The sequence below is a fragment of the Haliotis rubra genome, unplaced genomic scaffold, assembly GCF_003918875.1.
Source record: "Haliotis rubra isolate DU_JTF1 unplaced genomic scaffold, ASM391887v1 Scf931, whole genome shotgun sequence".
Lineage (NCBI taxonomy): Eukaryota > Metazoa > Mollusca > Gastropoda > Lepetellida > Haliotidae > Haliotis > Haliotis rubra.
In genome coordinates, this window is record NW_025767670.1 from 309,680 (window position 1) to 332,814 (window position 23,135).

A 23,135-nucleotide genomic window follows, 5' to 3' on the forward strand; every position below is an offset into this window, starting at 1 on the left:
CCTTGCTGAGATCTGGTGACAGAGGCTGGTAGTTCTGCGATGTGTGTTAATATAGACTCTGCACGGACAATCAACAGGTGATTATTCTTGCTCAGAGACAAACCTGATCCCATTTTATTACCCAGAGTAATATTCAAAAATAATAAATAAATGTCACTTGCTGCAATAATAGTCAATATTTTCAATTTAACAATATTGGTTCAGTTTGCATTTCAAAATGATTGGAATATTATAGATATAATAATCCCTTGATTAGCAGTTTCGATCTCAGTCACCTCTTAGAGAAGAATAAGTACCTGTAATGATACGTACACTGGCAAGTGAATGTTGTTTTGCGGCACTGCCAGGAGTAGTTAGATACATCGGGGAGCCTGTTAACCACATTGCCACCAATCAGCAAGCCGTGGAGCAGGCGAGGACTGATGTAGCCTAGTTAGTTAGTCTAGTAAAAGTCCAGACACACACATCCTGTTCTCCCCGAATCTGGTTACTTTACATTACCACTTGTTGCAAAGGAGCCACAGATTGGACATGACCAATGATGTCTATGTCAGAGCGTGGTATAATGACACATAATGAACCAAGTCACACAGTGTCATTTCATCACACATAGTATCAATCACTGGATTGTCTGGTTCAGTTAACCACAATTATTTATCTACAGGCCAAATTACCATGAATACTGATCGCTGTACTTTAAAGAAAGCAGCTTTACTCAGGGAACACTCATCCCACGGGCGTATTAGATGCATTAAGTTCCATACAACGATCCACCTGTTTGTCAGGCAAAAAAGGCAAAATGACAAACTGCCCTCTAACCAGTGAGTGAGCTAATTACAATGACAACTTACTTACGCTATAGATACATCTGAAGAACCCAATGCCCTTGTCCCTGCTGTGTGTTGAACTAAGAGTGTATATTTTCGAAAGGGTTCACTGAACCAAGATTGGTGAGACATTATCATCTTCACAAGATCCTAACCACATCTGACATCACAAAGTTGACAAACAGCAGAGGAAGTCATAATGCTGTAAATAATTACATTGGAAGGAAACAGACCCTAAGTGGGACACTCCTTGATATCAAAGGACGCAGATTATAACGATCAATGATAGTCGATACAGATTTACAGCAATGTGTCACAGATACACAAAACAGCGATAATCTTGCTACTGTGACAAAAACACCCTCGTTCTAATTGGTTGAAACACCCACTGACACAAGAGGATTCTAGAGATAAGGAAAAGCACCTGGTTTGCACAGAAGTACATGCAAGAAAATGACCTTCACCTCCACTCATAACTAGGTGTAATTTAAGGGACTCAGATTCCTGACGTTACATTACATAAGGGACCGGTCATTAATTATTGGCTGGAAGGGTCAGATGGAATCAGGGAGGAATCAGTGGGAGGGTCAGGAAAAAACATGACATGAAAACAACACATTAAATATAAAAAAGAAATTCCCCCAATCTTGTAATAAACAGCTGGTCCTAGCCACTGATTCACGAGTTTCACTCTGACCCTACCCAGCCAAAAATTAATGACAGTGAAAGCTTAACAGGTGACCCTGACCTTGACCAACTAGTGGTTGATAATGTGAGCAATTATCTGTCGAGCATTCTACTTTGTTAGTAATCCAAGAATCGTTTTGGCTGAGCTAAGATTAAAATATCCTTGATTTGTTAGCACCTGGGCTTCCAATAAGATACTACAGTATTACAACTGATTACAATGTAAACCTGTGTCAGATAATCAGTTTGATGCTAAGTAAGAACTAGGCTGATCCGTTTAATGTTTAAAATTGTCCATCTTAACTTTGGAAATTGTGATCAACGTAGATGTTTCTGAAGCAGTGAAGCAGTAATTGAGTATCAAAATTCAGGCACTGGTGTTGGTACAGTATCGACATATATCACTAAGCAATACATCTATACCACAATATATATGATGACACTCTTAATTGTAATCGTTACTTATGCTTTCCAAGGCATCCTATGTGACGACCTATTGACAGCCTGGCCAGTTCAGCTGTCTACTGGTGACTATGCATTACAACTGTCTTTAATAGAAACTAATTGCATCGGTGGCCTCAACTTGTCATCAAAAACTATAGACTAATACATCTAATAGCCTGAGCCACACAGTTGAAGGAAGGAGATTAATGTCCCCATGTAAGATCATCTCATGAAGACAAAGCATCTTGTATGGCCAAAGGTCAGGAGAAGCCAATAGGGAGACTGAAAAAAACAATTTGCGTCAACTTAATTTGCGAGGACATCTATAAATGCCCCATGATAAAGGGACTGATAGAATGCAGATTCTATTGGTGGCTATATATGGTCCCTGAGAAACATCCAGAGTCCCAGGCATTAGCCTCTCCTGACAATTACTACATGAATGATGTCTTGGAATTGAATACAGCTCACATGGTTATGTATTTCGCTTGTATTCCTGTCAGCGGGATTGAGACTGGTGAGATTTCATATCAGAAATATTGCTGTGAGATTATCATTGGTATGGATGATATCTTCGCGGACGACATTACATGACAGCTGAATCATAACACAATGTTGTAAATGTGATAAATTCATTACACTCGCCAAAGTTTCCTGTCCTGTCTCTCAGCCACTGCCCATACTGCCTGTGATGGGGAGGCTATGGTATGAATCACATGCAGATATTCGAGTGATGAAGTGGACCATGTTGGATGTAGATTTATCCAGCTGTCACTGTAGATTGTACAGTTGCACTTGTTATGTGAGCCAACCCCATCAACCAAAGTCAGCCATCCTCACTTAACTACAGCAACACATGACTCACAACTACAGATAAATCAAATACTTTGATCACCAATTCTAACCCTCCTCACCGGTCTCTAACTACCACAGTCTCTAACTACCACAGTCTCTAACTACCACAGTCTCTCGCTGACAGTAAGTCTCTGACCACCATGGTCCTCCTCAATACTTAGCACCAGTCTCTAACTACCACAGTCTCTCATTGACAGTAAGTCTCTGACCACCATGGTCCTCCTCAATACTTAGCACCAGTCTCTAACTACCACAGTCTCTCGCTCATTGACAGTAAGTCTCTGACCACCATGGTCCTCCTCAATACTTAGCACCAGTCTCTAACTACCACAGTCTCTCACTGACAGTAAGTCTCTGACCACCATGGTCCTCCTCAATACTTAGCACCAGTCTCTAACTACCACAGTCTCTCATTGACAGTAAGTCTCTGACCACCATGATCCTCCTCAATACTCAATACCAGTCTCTAACTACCACAGTCTCTCATTGACAGTAAGTCTCTGACCACCATGGTCCTCCTCAATACATAGCACCAGTCTCTAACTACCACAGTCTCTCATTGACAGTAAGTCTCTGACCACCATGGTCCTCCTCAATACTTAGCACCAGTCTCTAACTACCACAGTCTCTCATTGACAGTAAGTCTCTGACCACCATGGTCCTCCTCAATACATAGCACCGGTCTCTAACTACCACAGTCTCGGCTGACAGTAAGTCTCTGACCACCATGGTCCTCCTCAATACATAGCACCAGTCTCTAACTACCACAGTCTCTCATTGACAGTAAGTCTCTGACCACCATGGTCCTCCTCAATACTTAGCACCAGTCTCTAACTACCACAGTCTCTCATTGACAGTAAGTCTCTGACCACCATGGTCCTCCTCAATACTTAGCACCAGTCTCTAACTACCACAGTCTCTCATGACAGTAAGTCTCTGACCACCATGGTCCTCAATACTTAGCACCAGTCTCTAACTACCACAGTCTCTCACTGACAGTAAGTCTCTGACCACCATGGTCCTCCTCAATACTCAATAGCACCGGTCTCTAACTACCACAGTCTCTCATTGACAGTAAGTCTCTGACCACCATGGTCCTCCTCAATACTTAGCACCAGTCTCTAACTACCACAGTCTCTCACTGACAGTAAGTCTCTGACCACCATGGTCCTCCTCAATACTTAGCACCAGTCTCTAACTACCACAGTCTCTCGCTGACAGTAAGTCTCTGACCACCATGGTCCTCCTCAATACTTAGCACCAGTCTCTAACTACCACAGTCTCTCATTGACAGTAAGTCTCTGACCACCATGGTCCTCCTCAATACTTAGCACCAGTCTCTAACTACCACAGTCTCTCACTGACAGTAAGTCTCTGACCACCATGGTCCTCCTCAATACATAGCACCAGTCTCTAACTACCACAGTCTCTCATTGACAGTAAGTCTCTGACCACCGCATGGTCCTCCTCAATACATAGCACCAGTCTCTAACTACCACAGTCTCGCTGACAGTAAGTCTCTGACAGTACTCAGCACCAGTCTCTAACTACCACAGTCTCTCATTGACAGTAAGTCTCTGACCACCATGGTCCTCCTCAATACTAGCACCGGTCTCTAACTACCACAGTCTCGCTGACAGTAAGTCTCTGACCACCATGGTCCTCCCTCAATACATAGCACCAGTCTCTAACTACCACAGTCTCTCACTGACAGTAAGTCTCTGGACCACCATGGTCCTCCTCAATACTTAGCACCAGTCTCTAACTACCACAGTCTCTCATTGACAGTAAGTCTCTGACCACCATGGTCCTCCTCAATACTTAGCACCAGTCTCTAACTACCACAGTCTCTCACTGACAGTAAGTCTCTGACCACCATGATCCTCCTCACCAGTCTCTAACTACCACAGTCTCTCACTGACAGTAAGTCTCTGACCACCATGGTCCTCCTCAATACTTAGCACCAGTCTCTAACTACCACAGTCTCTCATTGACAGTAAGTCTCTGACCACCATGGTCCTCCTCAATACTTAGCACCAGTCTCTAACTACCACAGTCTCTCACTGACAGTAAGTCTCTGACCACCATGGTCCTCCTCAATACTTAGCACCAGTCTCTAACTACCACAGTCTCTCGCTGACAGTAAGTCTCTGACCACCATGGTCCTCCTCAATACTTAGCACCAGTCTCTAACTACTACAGTCTCTCACTGACAGTAAGTCTCTGACCACCATGGTCATCCTCAATACTTAGCACCAGTCTCTAACTACCACAGTCTCTCACTGACAGTAAGTCTCTGACCACCATGGTCCTCCTCAATACATAGCACCAGTCTCTAACTACCACAGTCTCTCACTGACAGTAAGTCTCTGACCACCATGGTCCTCCTCAATACTCAATAGCACCAGTCTCTAACTACCACAGTCTCTCACTGACAGTAAGTCTCTGACCACCATGGTCCTCCTCAATACTTAGCACCAGTCTCTAACTACCACAGTCTCTCACTGACAGTAAGTCTCTGACCACCATGGTCCTCCTCAATACTTAGCACCAGTCTCTAACTACCACAGTCTCTCACTGACAGTAAGTCTCTGACCACCATGGTCCTCCTCAATACATAGCACCAGTCTCTAACTACCACAGTCTCTCACTGACAGTAAGTCTCTGACCACCATGGTCCTCCTCAATACTTAGCACCAGTCTCTAACTACCACAGTCTCTCACTGACAGTAAGTCTCTGACCACCATGGTCCTCCTCAATACTTAGCACCAGTCTCTAACTACCACAGTCTCTCACTGACAGTAAGTCTCTGACCACCATGGTCCTCCTCAATACTTAGCACCAGTCTCTAACTACCACAGTCTCTCACTGACAGTAAGTCTCTGACCACCATGGTCCTCCTCAATACATAGCACCCAGTCTCTAACTACCACAGTCTCTCATTGACAGTAAGTCTCTGACCACCATGGTCCTCCCTCAATACTTAAGCACCAGTCTCTAACTACCACAGTCTCATTCGGACAGTCTCTGACCACATGGTCCTCCTCAATACTTAGCACCAGTCTCTAACTACCACAGTCTCTCACTGACAGTAAGTCTCTGACCACCATGGTCCTCCTCAATACATAGCACCAGTCTCTAACTACCACAGTCTCTCACTGACAGTAAGTCTCTGACCACCATGGTCCTCCTCAATACTTAGCACCAGTCTCTAACTACCACAGTCTCTCACTGACAGTAAGTCTCTGACCACCATGGTCCTCCTCAATACTTAGCACCAGTCTCTAACTACCACAGTCTCTCATTGACAGTATATCTCTGGCCACCATGGTCCTCCTCAATACTCAATAGCACCGGTCTCTAAATTCTGTGGCCTCCTCGTAATGGCAGCCGGACCAGCATTTAGCCCTGTGCGTGTTTGTGCTGCTTATTATACAGTGTTTAGTCTCTCACTTACCGTGGCGGATGTCTAAGTGTATTGACATCCAGGGTTCATGTAGTAGACAGGTGCTAATCCCTGTGTCACATAGCCATGTAATCTTCTCTAACACACAGTGAGCCCCGCCAGGCCTCATGCTGCACACCCATCCATTCTGCCTCACATCTACAGTGGCCAACTCTGCATATTATACAGCCACCATCTCTCAGGCTAAAAAACACTCCATTTATATTACTTTGTTGTGAAGAATGTACTACCCTTCAGAGAATCAGATAAGGTGCTTTGATGTGGAATATATTGGAAAACGCTCTTGCAAAAACAGATCTTGGAGAATTTATACATATTTTTATAGCAACAGCTAGAAAGGCAGAACAAGAACTATGTGATCCTCTAGCCTGAAAACAATACAGTATTCCTTAAGAAGCTACTTGAAATAAGACATCTGTTTAACAAGTATATTCCCAGGGAGAAGAAGTGAATAGTTCCTGTTGGTAATCAAATATCCTGAGTACATTATAAAGTGAAGATAAAAGTACAAATTTGAGGTTTCGTAACTGAATACACTCGATATTACCGATGAGACGATATATATACATACAAGGTGATGAATGTGTACACAGGAACCTCCCTTGTGAGTGGCGTGAAAACTTAATGATTTTTAGTTGTTGTTTAATTTATAAAGCTGAACGCAGCTGTCCCAGTGAATGCTCCAGGAATATGATGAAAATCTGTGTAAATAATTTAGTCTGGGCGAGCCAATTAACCGACTGACATCATGAGCATTGACGTGGGATGTGATGACATGTATTAACTGAAATAGACACATTTGGTCACAAAGTACAACTTCGGTTCTTATGTCTACAGCTCATTTGGGACAAGCGATTTATGTAAAATAACCAGATGTGGCGAGATCGAGAGAAAGCAACTAATCATGTTAGATTTTCACTCTTCTCGAACTAACAGACTAGTGGCAACCTCCAACCCACCACAAGGCCTTAGGTTCACACAGTGTCCACAGTGACAATCATGACAAACCAGGGATTCAACGGAATAGATGGATCGCCCAATCAAAGAGCGTCACAGCTGAACAGTGTGGGAGGTCCCTGATTGGTCACAACCAGCAACTCTGGAGCTCATTTTTGACTACTCGTTATGCAAAATATATAGATTTGGAAGAAACCAAATCACAGTCCCAAAACTAACAGTGAAGTAGCTGTTCCTATCACTAGTCTCCAACGAAAAGACAAATGGCCATTTCTCTTGGAATAATGGACACATGTCAATATGTGTATCACTAGTCTTGGATTAACAGGCAAGTGGTCGTGTCTATTGCTAGACAAGGGGCTGTGAACCTCAGTAGTCCAAAAAATAATGGACAAGAGGCAGTGTCTATCACTTGTCTCAGACTAACAATGTGGAAGGGTCTTTGAGCTGTGCTCAAAAAGCCTAAACTCATTTTCAGCAAGGTTCGACATGTCATCATGAAAACAAACAAAACAAAGTATTAAAAAATATAAAAATATAAATCCTAAATCATGAAGAGGTTCCTTGTCCCACTTGACTGATCTCTACAGCAAGTCTGAAAAATTCAACAGTTTTGTAGATCTGCTCTTGAAACACCTCTTCACTTTAATTTTCAAGTCTTGTTTTGAAAACAAAGAAAACTTGAAAAGTAAATAATCCCAAATCCTGAAAATGCACAACTTCATCTTAAGAGTGACCTGTACAGCAAGTTTCAAGAAGAAAGATTGGTTTAGGAGTTCTGCTCTGGAAACAGTAGACAGATTGATAGCAGATGGACAGATGGATGAACGGATGGACAGACATGGTGATCACCATATTCCCCTGGTATTTCAAGCAGCAGGGCTAATGAATTACCCTCTAAACCAATTAATCAATGTCAATTAAACTAAGTGAGCAACGATAGAACATTGTATCTGAAACGGACCATTTACAATTTACCACTTATCTTTGCTGTATACTCGTCAATAGTCATGTTGGAAAAGAAGGCAAACTTAGAATAGAAGGATAATTCTTTCCCACAATAGTTTTTAACAGCAGTAACAAAAACATGAACACACTCTCTAAACAAACACAAGCAAACAAACCAGTCTGCTGAAGTGAAAGATTTCATTTGAAAAGTTGTAGAACACAACAGAATCAAAGGATTAAATTCTTCACCTCCCTTGAACACCAATAACTTCTTCACAAAAAGCTGTCAGATTACCACACTAATTTTACAAAAATAAATATATATACAACAAAACTTACTACAGTAACGTTAATACAAGTTACTACAAAACTTGATTCCACATGTCAATAGATTTCAAACACAAGAAACATGATGGCAGGCACAAATTCTTCAAATTACGCCCTAAGTCCCTTTGAAACAAATACTTCCTGCCACAAACCAAAAGCCGTCAGTTTATCATACAGGAACAAATTCTTCAAAACACTCCTTCCTTTGGAAAAAATCATATTTTCTACACATAATCAGAGGCTGACAGATTATACAATAAGTTTTACCTATATAAATATACACATAAGATATCCACATCAAAATTAGTACTAGTTACCACAAAACTTGTTCCAATATGGCAATACATTTCATTAACAACATATTTTGTTCAACAGCAGGACTATCTTAACCAGCATGTTAATACCAAGTTGACAACTTTCAAGTCAGCCCGGTACAATGTTAATCAATTACATAAACACTCAACGATAACCACAGAACATTCAGTAGCCATACTGGCAGAGACCAAGTCAAAGTAAGTTCAACAAAGCAACAGAACTTGTTGATGTCAAGACAACAAAATATTGCTTACACAACTAAAACATTGGAGGAGAAGTTTGCGGCAGTCGCTCCAAAACTCGGTTTACTCACCTGTGAGAGGCCCAGTAGTCCAGATGTCCTGAAACTCAATAGCATAAACTGCCTGATGCAGCTACTATGAGACCAGCGTGCTAGGTGAGACAGCTGTGGACGGTCCCCTTGTTCTGTCACACTTTCCCTCCATGCGATCCAGCCTATAAACAGGGGACTAGTTGCATGCTTCATAAGTCATACCAACCAGTTGTTTCAGTCCGCTATCCGGGTCCATCCAATGAAATTAGCTTGATTGGGTGGCTTCACAAAATCAATTGTATAAATGCTGTCCCTTCAGCATCGGCTAAACTCATTGGAATTTGAGTTGACATTTGTTAGAAAAGGCGAGGATAATTATTCTGAAAAAGCCTTTTGCAAACACAAACACCTTTAATTTTACCCTTTTAGAGAGCATTACACATTTTGTCCATTAAGATCAGTACATGAGAAGGACGTCTGAAGAGAAAGTTGATTATGAAATACGTAAATGTGCCATAGTGAGAAGCCCATTTTTTGCTGGCTTCCTATCAGCTGTTGTTTCTAATGGAATGTACACATCAGCTCATCAATTTCACACTCTAATTTCCATCCTCTAAAAGAAAAGAAGCATTCTGTCTGTTGTCTGAGAACACTTCTCCTACCACTTCCCCTGCGACACAAGGTTGTTCCTGGAGATAATTGACTCTGTATTTGCCGTTGTCGTAAGTTGAGAGGCCAAGTAATGACACACTAAACGTGACAATGATGTACCCTCTCACTAGAACAATTCAATAACTTGAATGTCGCAGGTGATTCAGACAAAACGCACACCAAACCAACCTCATGTTCAACTTTGGCATGTTGAATGACAGGTTCTGAGGAGTTTGAGGAATTAATTCTTCTATTCTGGAGGTTTATTCAATTTGTACAAGGCATGTATCTGAGATTTTGAACAAAATTGCTAATACTTAAAACAACAGAAAAGTTAGTAAATTAAAATAGATCATTGCTGATTTGGTTACAGGAAAGAGTAAACCCACTGCTTCTTTTCACTAGATTTCATCTGAGGTAACAATGTGTCAACAAAATGTTGCCATGTGCTGGAGTTGTTCTTGAAACAAAACATGGAAGACAAATATTCTTTCATACTGGAACGTTTATGACTCTATGCTTTGTTGATGTTTGGAATATTTCTACAGGAAGGATGAGGGTGGGCTGGTGTCACATTAAAGGCAGCATCATATTACATCCTGTCATATCAGGTATGCTGTTTCACAACCAAGCCAGAAGGTACGAAGCAGGGCCTAGATTTTCGAAGCTCTCTTAGCGCTAAGGCAGTCATAAGTGCCATACATTAACATTAACTTACGACTATCTTAGCGCTAAGAGAGCTTCGAAAATCTCGGCCCAGAGTAACTACACAGACTACTGGGAACAAACTTAGCATTCAACTTCAGCCGATCTTACAGAGTACAGAGACCACACATCTTACTAGTCTTCTTACTGTTCATCAGCTAAGTCAAGTTTGCGATTATGAAAAGGATTTTTTACTTACATTTGCTACCAATTATCTCCCAACAGACTTCAAGTTAAGTTCATTATTATCACGAGCAATTTGATTAAAAAAAAGCAAAATCCTGTGCTTTGTACATTGATAAATGTCTACAAACATAAAGATATATATGATGTACATATGTGAGATAGATACATTGATTTAATGACAGAACAGCTTACAGTTCTAGCTGTAATGACAACATCAGATACAGTGTAAACATTGCTGGGCCCATTTCATGAAGCTGGTGTACAGCTGTGACTGTCAACTGCCTACACAAACTATCAGAGTTATGACAATCGTAGCAGCGTTATGAAGGTTTTGTGCAATGGATCCCACACCCCTGGATGTGCAGCCATTAAACAAAGAGTTAACACCAACATAAAACCAGAGATGACAAGAGTTCTCACGCATCCATTACCAAGTGTCAAGAGGAGTTAAACTGCCATTCAGATTTTCATAACAAAAACATAGCTTCCTGTGTTATGTAAAAAGCCCAACACATAAAAATGTTGTGTATTTCTGTAAGCATGTTTTTTTCTCTGAGGAAATTGTAACATCAAAAGGAGAAATCTGATTTCGATGAACAAAAAACATTTTACACATGACATACGTTATTCTGTACCTGCATCAATACTCTCTGTTTGCAGCAAGTTTTTGGTCTCAGCTTACATGCTGTGGCTCTACAATATTTGTGGATTGTAATTTGCTACCATGACGGCAGTTTAACACTATAAAGTTTCTCAGCAGGGGTCAGAAGGCTCATAAACCCCAAACACTAAGTTCGTCTTGCAATACATGCTTGAAATTGTTTCTGTTACTGGTTTCATAGCTTTTCCACCAACATACATACACTGTCATAACAACTCAGTTTTACATAAAAGTATAGCTGGAAAACATTTCCCAAATAATAAGAAACGTGCACCAACTATAGAATTGTTTGTACGAAACAAGTCTACCATGGGGATGTGTTCATTAATCTCCACCAAATAGTAATGATGCCAGACAAGGGTAGGCCTATACTGACCCACCAGGGGCACCTGTCATGAACAAATGCAAAGTCGTTTGTTCACCTGAAAAACCATGTGGACAAAAGGTACAAGTCAACAAGAACAAACTCCATGTTCAACATCAGCTATTGATAAGTCAGTGGGAAACATCTCTCAAAGGTAAGTTTTTGTTTAACATTGGCACAGCACAAAGGGCTTATTCCTGAAAAGGTGTTCACAGTCCTACTGATGTCCCAGGTCTAAAACTGAGGATGCACCTCACAACAGATACACTACATCGTGGGTTTCACTTCAGTTCATTTTCTAGAACACTCAATGATTGTCAACTACAGTGTCAAAAGATAGTTTTCAAAATTGGTAACGCTATAGAAGAATGTCCTATGGAAAGTTGATGGAATCAGGAAAACGTATCTCTTGCAAACACTATTGAATACAACATCAGTGTATGGGACCTACATAACCAGTAAGTTCATATGTATTGAATAATAACGCTGCGATATACATGTATATTCAATCCTTTTATAGACATTTTCAACAATTCACATTATCAATCAGTGAAACAGATGCCCATGACAGCAACACACTGGAGGAGATGTTTATGGTGGTACAGTGTTGCAGGGACACAGGGACACCTTGTTCCTTCTGTGCTGGAAGGCGTGGAGCACTTAAGACACAGCTTGCCTCAAGGTATTTCGTTTGTCTCTTGAATTACAAAAATGCATTAGTATGCATAGCTAACACTTTAGCACATTAAGTGTGCCTTGATCATGTGCTTTGAAACGTTTTTGTAATGAAATTATATAAAAATGTTGCAGGCATTGTTAAACCTCCTTCCACTGTTTCTCTAGTTGAGGAAATCACTGAAGCCCACAGCAGTCAGTGACAGTACTGCCTGACAACGAGGACAGTATCTTCCAGTCCAAATCGTTACTAGGGACAACACGATAGTGTAGATAGATGATGACTAACCATATGTCATCAGTACCATACATGCTGTGAAATGTGGGTTAGTTTTGAGATATAGGCAGTACCTTAAAGCCCAGGACATGTGAATGAGTGAGTTTTATGCCGCTTTTAGCAATATTCGAGCAATGTCATGGCAGCTGAGACCAGAAATGGGCTTCACACATTGTACCTATGTGGGGAATCGAACCTGGGTCTTTGGCGTAATGAGCATTTTTACGCTCTAACCACTAGGCTACCCCACCACCCCTCCCAGGACATGTACTCATGGATTGTCACGAGGGACTGCATCTTGTACATTGTTCCATATGTAAGAAAAGAGGCCAGTATTATAGATGCCATGGACAAATACATGTCGTCATTTCTATACTTTTCTTTACCTTGCAACAACAAAAACAAAACAAAAAATATAGAAAAATACAAATAAACAAATAAAATATATACAGATAAAATGATAAAGGTATATTCCTAATTTGATGTTTTTTGGTTTAGTTATATGATGGTCTGTATACAACAAACTTGGAGCACTCACCTTGCTAAATACACTAGTATATATACAGATAAAATGATAAAGGTATATTCCTAATTTGATGTTTTTGGTTTAGTTATATGATGGTCTGTATACAACAAACTTGGAGCACTCACCTTGCTAAATACACTAGTATATATACAGATAAAATGATAAAGGTATATTCCTAATTTGATGTTTTTGGTTTAGTTATATGATGGTCTGTATATACTACAAACATCAAACAGAAAAACTTTCGATCTACAGACTGTTACACATCAATTAAGAAGTTCTTGAAACTTCTAGTTAATTATCTAGAAACTTGTGTACATTACATCAAAACCCACTGATTTAATTAGATACTGAACGGAAGAGATTGTAATACCTGTAGCAAGGCCATATCATTCCTCCACTTCCTCTGGAAAGTAACAAAATGAGATCCTAATCACATTAAACACCTGTCTTTAACAACTCATAAGAAGTAGAAGGTAGGGATAAGATTATCAACTTCTTTATTACAATTTAGAAAAATGCACATGAGCTGTGTTTGAACATACACCAAAACATTGCTTTTAATTGTTATCCTTACACAACGGACGTGTATTTACATGCAGGATCTATACTTGTTTGTGTAACTGATGATGAATTGTACAGACACATGATGCTGTGATGAAACACCTCGACTTACAGAAGCACAAATCAATGCCAGGAGTGGTCGGATACAGGCTCAAGCCACAGCCAGTCTCTTCACCAATCCCCTGTCCGTTAGAAAGTGAAGCAGATTATTTGTCCACCGTTTTTCTCCCATTAAGGGAAGAATGCTTTTCAAATGTTGTGCTGCCATCACTAAATCTACTCTAGTGCGTGTGCAATCAAACAGTATACAGGATAATCCCTTCTGCATAGGAGTGGCAGAAAACAGGTGATTGCTGTTGAAATTATCTCATTCAAAGAAAGTCATTTCTCCTGGAGTCAGAATAGCACTGAAGGGCATCACCTGTGTTGATTCTGTCAGATGTACTATCTATTCACAGGCTAACAGCTTCTCAGGTACACCAGCTGATTACTTCCGAACTTAAAGGTTAAATGTATCAGTTCTGGATAATAACGTAAAGTGTTCAGAGCAGTTGAGTAATTGTACAAAATCTGATAGTCCATTACATAAACAGCTGCAGAGGAGAATGTGTCACAAAGGTGGTGGAGGAGAATGTGGCAGAGGAGAATGTGTCACAAAGGTGGCGGAGGAGAATGTGTCACAAAGGTGGTGGAGGAGAATGTGTCACAAAGGTGGTGGAGGAGAATGTGTCACAAAGGTGGTGGAGGAGAATGTGTCACAAAGGTGGCGGAGGAGAATGTGGCACAAAGGTGGCAGAGGAGAATGTGGCACAAAGGTGGCAGAGGAGAATGTGGCACAGGAGAATGTGGCACAAAGGTGGCAGAGGAGAATGTGGCACAGAGGAGAATGTGGCACAAAGGTGGTGGAGGAGAATGTGGCAGAGGAGAATGTGGAGGTGGAGGAGGAGAATGTGGCACAAAGGTGGCGGAGGAGAGAAGGAGAATGTGGCACAAAGGTGGCAGAGGAGAATGTGTGGAGAGGAGAATGTGGCACAGGAGAATGTGGCACAAAGGTGGCGGAGGAGAATGTGGCACAAAGGTGGCGGAGGAGAATGTGGCACAAAGGTGGCGGAGGAGAATGTGGCAGAGGAGAATGTGGCACAAAGGTGGCGGAGGAGAATGTGGCACAAAGGTGGCGGAGGAGAATGTGGCAGAGGAGAATGTGGCACAAAGGTGGAGGAGGAGAATGTGGCACAAAGGTGGCGGAGGAGAATATGGCAGAGGAGAATGTGGCACAAAGGTGGCGGAGGAGAATGTGGCACAAAGGTGGCGGAGGAGAATGTGGCACAAAGGTGGGAGGAGAATGTGGCACAAAGGTGGCGGAGGAGAATGTGGCACAAAGGTGGCGGAGGAGAATGTGGCACAAAGGTGGCGGAGGAGAATGTGGCACAAAGGTGGCGGAGGAGAATGTGGCAGAGGAGAATGTGGCACAAAGGTGGCGGAGGAGAATGTGGCACAAAGGTGGCGGAGGAGAATGTGGCACAAAGGTGGTGGAGGAGAATGTGGCACAGAGGTGGGAGATATAGATATAGAAATCTCAGCTGTATTCAAGCTGCCAATTATGGAGTCATGACCAAACCATCATGTGATTTATACTGATATAATGATCTACATAAGGATCGACATGGCACAGTGATGACATGTGGCATATAACATAAGGATCCATTACAGGCTATAATTTCATTAAAAGTGAATTAATCATGTTGCAATATCAAAATATTCGCTTCACCATAATATCGAACATCAGCAGACGATTTTTATCATTCTTCACTTTCTCCAGAACTGTTCACAATAGCATGGAGGAATATTTTTACAGATCGCTGCTTTTTAACAGACATTTTCATTTATCAGTTACTCCTTTTCGCTTAATCGCAGTTCTCAAATTCAACTTGTCCAAACATTACAAATGACGTGTTACACAGTGACCGCTGACCTTAAAGGAAATGTCATGAGATCATGTACAGAGCATGGTCCAGTAAAACAGGCTTGTTTACATGTCTCACTTCAGGTAATTCATTCACCTGATCCACAACATAGTAAATATTATCTAACATAATGAAATTGATCCCTGTTTTTTATCTCCTGGGAGTAAACGTGTTATATTACATATCCTGTACTCTCTCTCTATATATATATACATTTATACATATATTGAAAAAATACATATATCCTGGCAAGGGGACATGTGCCATAAGTAATACTCATTTATACATCCAGTCAGACGACATGTGCCATATTGAAGAAATACATATATCCTGGCAAGGGGACGTGTGCCATAAGTAGTACTCATTTATACATCCAGTCAGAGGACATGTGCCATATTGAAACAATACATATATCCTGGCAAGGGGACGTGTGCCGTAAGTAATACTCATTTATACATTCAGTCAGAGGAAATGTGCCATACAGAAAAAATACATATATCCTGGCAAGGGGACGTGTGCCATAAGTAATACTCATTTATACATCCAGTCAGAGGACATGTGCCATATTGAAAAATACATATATCCTGGCAAGGGGACGTGTGCCATAAGTAATACTCATTTATACATCCAGTCAGAGGACATGTGCCATACAGAAAAAATGCATATATCCTGGCACGGGACGGGGCGTGTGCACATATATATAAGTAATACTCATTTATACATCCAGTCAGAGGACATGTGCCATATTGGACATGTGCCAAAAATACATATATCCTGGCAAGGGGACGTGTGCCATAAGTAATACTCATTTATACATCCAGTCAGAGGACATGTGCCATATTGAAAAAATACATATATCCTGGCAAGGGGACGTGCCGTAAGTAATACTCATTTATACATCCAGTCAGAGGACGTGCCATATTGAAAAAATACATATTATCCTGGCAAGGGACGTGTGCCATAAGTAATACTCATTTATACATCCAGTCAGAAAACATGTGCCATATTGAAACAATACATATATCCTGGCAAGGGGACATGTGCCGTAAGTAATACACATTTATACATCCAGTCTGACGACATGTGCCATATTGAAGAAATACATATATCCTGGCAAGGGGACGTGTGCCTTAAGTAATACTCATTTATACATTCAGTCAGACGACATGTGCCATACAGAAAGAATAAATATATCCTGGCAAGGGGACGTGTGCCATAAGTAATACTCATTTATACATTCAGTCAGACGACATGTGCCATATTGAAGAAATACATATATCCTGGCAAGGGGACGTGCCATAAGTAATACTCATTTATACATCCAGTCAGACGACATGTGCCATATTGAAAAAACACATATATCCTGACAAGGGGACCGTGCCATAAGTAATACTCATTTATACATCCAGTCAGGGGACATGTGCCATATTGAAAAAACACATATATCCTGACAAGGGGACGTGCCATAAGTAATACTCATTTATACATCCAGTCAGAGGACATGTGCCATATTGAAAAAACACATATATCCTGACAAGGGGACGTGCCATAAGTAATACTCATTTATACATCCAGTCAGAGGACATGTGCCATATTGAAAAAACACATATATCTTGACAAGGGACGTGTGCCATAAGTAATACTCATTTATACATCCAGTCAGGGGACATGTGCCATATTGAAAAAACACATATATCCTGGCAAGGGGACGTGCCATAAGTAATACTCATTTATACATCCAGTCAGAGGACATGTGCCATATTGAAAAAAACACATATATCCTGACAAGGGACGTGCCATAAGTAATACTCATTTATACATCCAGTCAGAGGACATGTGCCATATTGAAAAAACACATATATCCTGACAAGGGGACGTGCCATAAGTAATACTCATTTATACATCCAGTCAGGGGACATGTGCCATATTGAAAAAACACATATATCCTGGCAAGGGGACGTGCCATAAGTAATACTCATTTATACATCCAGTCAGAGGACATGTGCCATATTGAAAAAACACATATATCCTGACAAGGGGACGTGCCATAAGTAATACTCATTTATACATCCAGTCAGGGGACATGTGATGCATAGAAAATGACACATACCCTTGCAGAGGATATGTACCTTGTATAGTAAACATTACATATCTTGACAAAGAAAACATTTTCAATTTTTCCTAGTACATGTCAAAATGGCAGCAAAAGTCAAGTTGTTTTGTGTGTTTAGACATGAGATAATCCAATAAAACACTGTCATAGTGATTTGGGGCTAAAAACACATCTTTTCTGTTCTCAAGTAACTGCTGGTTATTCATCTCCATTGTGTATGAGAGTACAATGTACAAATTTATACTTCCTTGGGGCATACATGTAACTATGATTTCAAAAGATGTTACACAATAAAGTCTGATACATCTTAGTAAATCCTGCCAGTGACCATGGCATATATTGGATAACGTTCATATCCCACGTGAAGCCATGCGGTATCCAGGATATATATGCAACTCCGGCCCTATGAGGGGGAGACTGACAGTATAACTACATCAGTAGAGATTAAGTGACTGTTCTCTGTTTCAGGATCAGCCTTCCTACACACGCTGTAACTAGATGCCTGAAGTATAGATGTCAAGTAATTTGTATCTATTGGTTCTGACCCGATACTACGATGTACAACAACAAGTGTGGGAGAAATGGCTTCCTTCAACACAATACCAAACTGACAGCTTCCTTGACTGTATGATATACCACACACAGGTATTACACATCTTATATTATACAGCAACAAGTATTAAATAGACATTGTATAAAATCACAATGCAAATTCTTCCTGTTTAATCCTGCTATGATACAAAAAATTATATTTTACATTTATTCTTATATTTAACAACTGCGATTCTATTTTCCAGGATCTATCACATGTTTTTAAAGGTTACATGCTAACAACAGCGTACAATCATTAGTACGAGTCTCACCTTGCAGTGAGAAGCGTTGATACAACTCTTTCAGCAACGCCTCATTAATCAGGCCACACCTTGCAGCACGCTAAATTAGTACTGTCAAATACCAGCCAGTAATTGCCGGACAAGGATCCGCTCACATTAATCCTGAGGTAAACAACATTCAATGAAAACTAACAGTCTTGAAATTAGCTGTCAGGACATCAGTTTTTAGTAATCATTATACAGACGAAAAGTAACTTACAGTTGTGATTAAGCATCATTGTTGTAACGAAGCAACAACAAAACTGCTCTCCCAAGTCACAGCATCGTCATTGATTATGGCCCGCCACTATGATGACTTGTTATAGCCCTGCAGCCCTTGAAAATGACACGAAGCTTTAAATCCCTCAATTACACGAAGGGTCTAATGATTGGGAGCGGTTTGTCTTGGTTTGTGGTGAGCATGCGATGGTAGTGGACGCAGTTCTCTATTGATATCCCACCCCCACATATCTGCCAGTAACGTTTCCTCGCAACAAGTACAGCACGCACGGCGGAGGAGAGAGTCCATGCCTCGTGTTCACAACATAGCTACCTACTTCATTTCTATAGCAGGAGTCTGCCACAATGAATTCCAAACATGCGTTCAATGGCAATATTGCCCTCAGAAAACATTTCTTTGAGAAAAAACACTTCCTTTGACATGATTTTCGGTGACAATATAAGGGATGTTAGAGAATTGTAGAAGCAGCAGGAATTTAACTGTTGCTAAAATTGTGTGACAGATGACAAAGAATCTTCCTTGTATTCCAGTAGTGTTTGATGACTGATGGCTACTTGAAGACACGCAGCTTTGGCATTTGTTCTGTAATTACAATCACTGCATATAGAAGCAATCCTTCTAATTTGGCACTAAAAATGTCAGTGGATCTATTTCTGATCAGATCACACATGTCATCAGAAGTCAGGATACATGAAACTCGTGTCCATTAGGTAATTGTGGTGTCGTCTGCTCTGACCAGAAGTAGAGACAAATTGCCATAATCATCTGAAATGTGGCAATCCACAGGTAAAGAGACTACCATAACCCATTCTCAACATCACAAATTCCAGTCCCAACCTTAAAGATGGTCAACTATCGTTTCCAGCCTCTTTCAAACAAATTTCCCATAACCTGACCGATACACCTGTTAGATGAAGGCAGGTGTTCATTGACGTCATATTTGCATATACAGTCATGAAGATCTGTTTAGAACTCTATCAGCAATTACATACAAACTAAAACAAAGTTTACAATGATCATCATGATCATACAAACAGTTACTCTGCATTCACTGTTACAAAAATTGGCCTTTGTTCTACAGTCCTTACCAACCTGCCCAATAAGTAAAGTATCATTGGGATGAGTAGAAATGTGCCATTTTAAGTGTTCTGTTACAAGTGACCATTAAAAGGATCAGTGGACTGAAATGTTTGTTCCTATACCTGCATTCAATACCATTAATATATTGCTGCAATTAATTGTCGATATATTTATTGTATACCATTAAAAATAGGAGATATTTCATTTGGGGGTGATATTATTTGGTATGATTGTATATAGATTTAGAAAATGATTATTCAATTCAAAATGTGTTACAAAGTTTCATGTAAGTACAATAATTTCAGGCAAAGATGATAGTTTCAGGCAAACATGCCGTTTCATTTTTAACGTGCACATAAACATGGTCAGGAATAAATTCAACATTTACAGTGAAACATGCCAGTGTGTTGCTGTACATTTCAAAGACAAAAACAGACTGAAAGTTGCTCTGATATTGTTATAACTCAACAAAACGTTCTTTGGGCAAGCATTATCTGTCATGCCAGGAACAGCTATGAGTGTTTGAAGTTGGGAAAAGACAGAGCATTGTGGCATGAATTCTTAAAGCGTCACAGTCAGTCATTAGCAGATTACGATCAAAATATCTACAGACAAATAACCTTGATGACAGATATCTATCTGGTTGACCAAGGCACTGGCGACAAGACGGTGTCTTCAGAACGACTGTTATGAAACCATGGTCAAAGTGCCTATCAAATTGGAAATGAGCTTCACAGAGAGTGAGTGGACAGACTATTTGTAACCGGCTACACAGAAAGAACCTGCAAGTCCGACCTCGATGTGTTATCCCAAAATTGACACACCGTCCAATTACTGCAAGACCATTGGTGTCAACAGCACCATGGCTGGACCAGTCGTCATTAGGCCAACATTATGTTTTCAGATTTATTCAGTTTACTTTAGACTTCCTTCACAGGTGAGACATAGTGTGGCAGTGACGGAACGTGCAGTTCATGCCATTAACATCAGACAGAACAATCATATTGGGGGTGGGTCTGTAATAGTATGGGGTGGCATCACGATGACAGGCAGAACTCCCTACTTGTTATTCATGGAATTGTCACTGGGCAGTACTACCGTGACAACATCTTGGAGACATACAAGGTGCCATTTGGCCATCATCTAACAACATCTCTGTTCAACAACTAATGCAAATCTAAAGTAACTGACACCCTCTTATTGATCCCCTACTTTTTTTAATAGTATATATTCAGAAATCCAGAAGATGATGTCTATTCATCTGAAAGATTAAATCTGAATAGGAATAAATTCATTAAGTATTTGTTTAATCTTTCAGATGAATAGACATCATCTTATGGTATGAGCGTTTAATATGACAGGGCTACTAAACAAGTGGTTAGTGTTTCTTGCTGACATGAATATTACAAGGATTCCTGCCTGGCCAAATAGATTATAAACAGGCTTTAGAAAAAGCATCTATATCAGTATCAAAATAATAATCGATATGTCAAAATATTGACAATAAAACCATTGTATCACATTGTGCAAAGCTTGTCATCAGTATATCGATGAATCATGACATCACTACTAACCACTAATCCATTGATACCCTCCTACCACCAGCACGGGGGCCAATTCTCAATTCTAACCTTGATGTGGTGATGGTTATCTAAATACTTCACAAATTACACTGTTTATACAAGCATACCCAACTAACAGTCCACATACAGCGCTGTGTGGTTACATAATGGAGGCCCTGCCATCACCTTCCCCCATCCCAATGGTATGCAACTGAACATTCTCACACAAAAATATATTACTTTTAATGTCTTATTGCAGGGTGTAACTTCATGCAGTCCATCACTGACCTTATTCAGGGTCTATACAAAACCCACCCTTTGGCTCATCAAATATGACCTTTCCTTATGTGAGAAATGTTAAACATACATTCTCTCTTCTTAAGCAATATACACTCAGAATAATCAATGCAAGTCCATTGAAAGGATTCACAAGATAGGTTAAAAATTTGAATTGCACACCAAGGAACATCCGTCCCCTAACTCAATTAATCAGGAAGAAAATAGCATTATGAACACAGGCCGCTATGAGCTCTTCCTGTAAGTACCAACATCTCGCTGTCTTGATCCTCTGAGTAAATCCCACTCCACAGCTCAGCAAATAAATGGCTAAGAAAACTACATTTAACATGATTCTTTCTGTCTGCCAGTTCAAACAAGATGTGAGGTAGATGAGCCAAGCAGGCCGCCTACAGTGGTAGCTATGTCTGTAATGAAGACTGACCTTGCCATATTGCTGTCTCCCCACCCCAAGGGGATGCAGGCCTGTGATGTGCTGTCTTCCCACCAACTACCAATATTACATACTTCTTGCTCTGGGTTAGATCATGGATTTCATTACTGAACTAACATATTGGATAAGTCTTTCATGTTGGACATTGATAAAAAGCCTATTCCTTGGTGGTTGTACCATACCTTTCCTTTGCAGTATTTCTGTTAAAAAAATATCAATGCTGTACATTTAATCAAGTTTCAAAACACACTACCTTTCATTGATTAAAACCTTGCTGTTTGTTAATATCCAGCTTTGATGATAATCCTTTGATGAGTTGCCAGCAAAGTCAGTGGAATTAAATTCTCTGTGAAATCACTTATTAAAGCTACCATATCCATTAAAAGTCATTATGAAACATGTCTGTTCTTTTCATCTATATGATAATCATTCACCTGAAGCCAGACTACCTGTAAGTGCAGTATTTGAAAAAGTGAACAGATCATAACAAAACCAATATTGTAATGGATTGTTTAGATGATACAAATGCATCGTCCTTTTACAACTCTCAACAAATATATTATAAAAAAACCTCATTCACCTCAAAGTTCAAAGTCAACTGGAAAATATATATAATTAAATGGTGGCAGAAAATGTAAGATTTTTCGTAACTCCTCTCTATTTTAGGGCAGTGAGGTAGCTAAGTACTTCATGTGTTCTCTAGTCTGTTGTCTGGGTTCCTGACATGAAGACCCTGCTGTGATACTGCTGCTAAACGAAGCCTGACGTCAAACTTGCTCACTCACTCACTCAGGCAATATTTAAGCTAATTTTCTGTAAACACAAGAAACATCAGGTTTAGTTGTGTTTTACATGACAAAGGA

At 40.3% G+C, this 23,135-nt stretch overlaps 1 long non-coding RNA gene across 1 annotated transcript; it reads left to right on the top strand.

Moving 5' to 3' along the window:
* The first annotated feature begins 12,162 nt into the window (after positions 1-12,162).
* On the top strand, positions 12,163-22,663 carry LOC124264604. Its single transcript, XR_006895178.1, has 3 exons — positions 12,163-12,350; positions 18,256-18,432; positions 22,190-22,663. It is a non-coding gene; the product is annotated as an uncharacterized LOC124264604 (long non-coding RNA).
* The last annotated feature ends 472 nt before the right edge of the window (positions 22,664-23,135 follow it).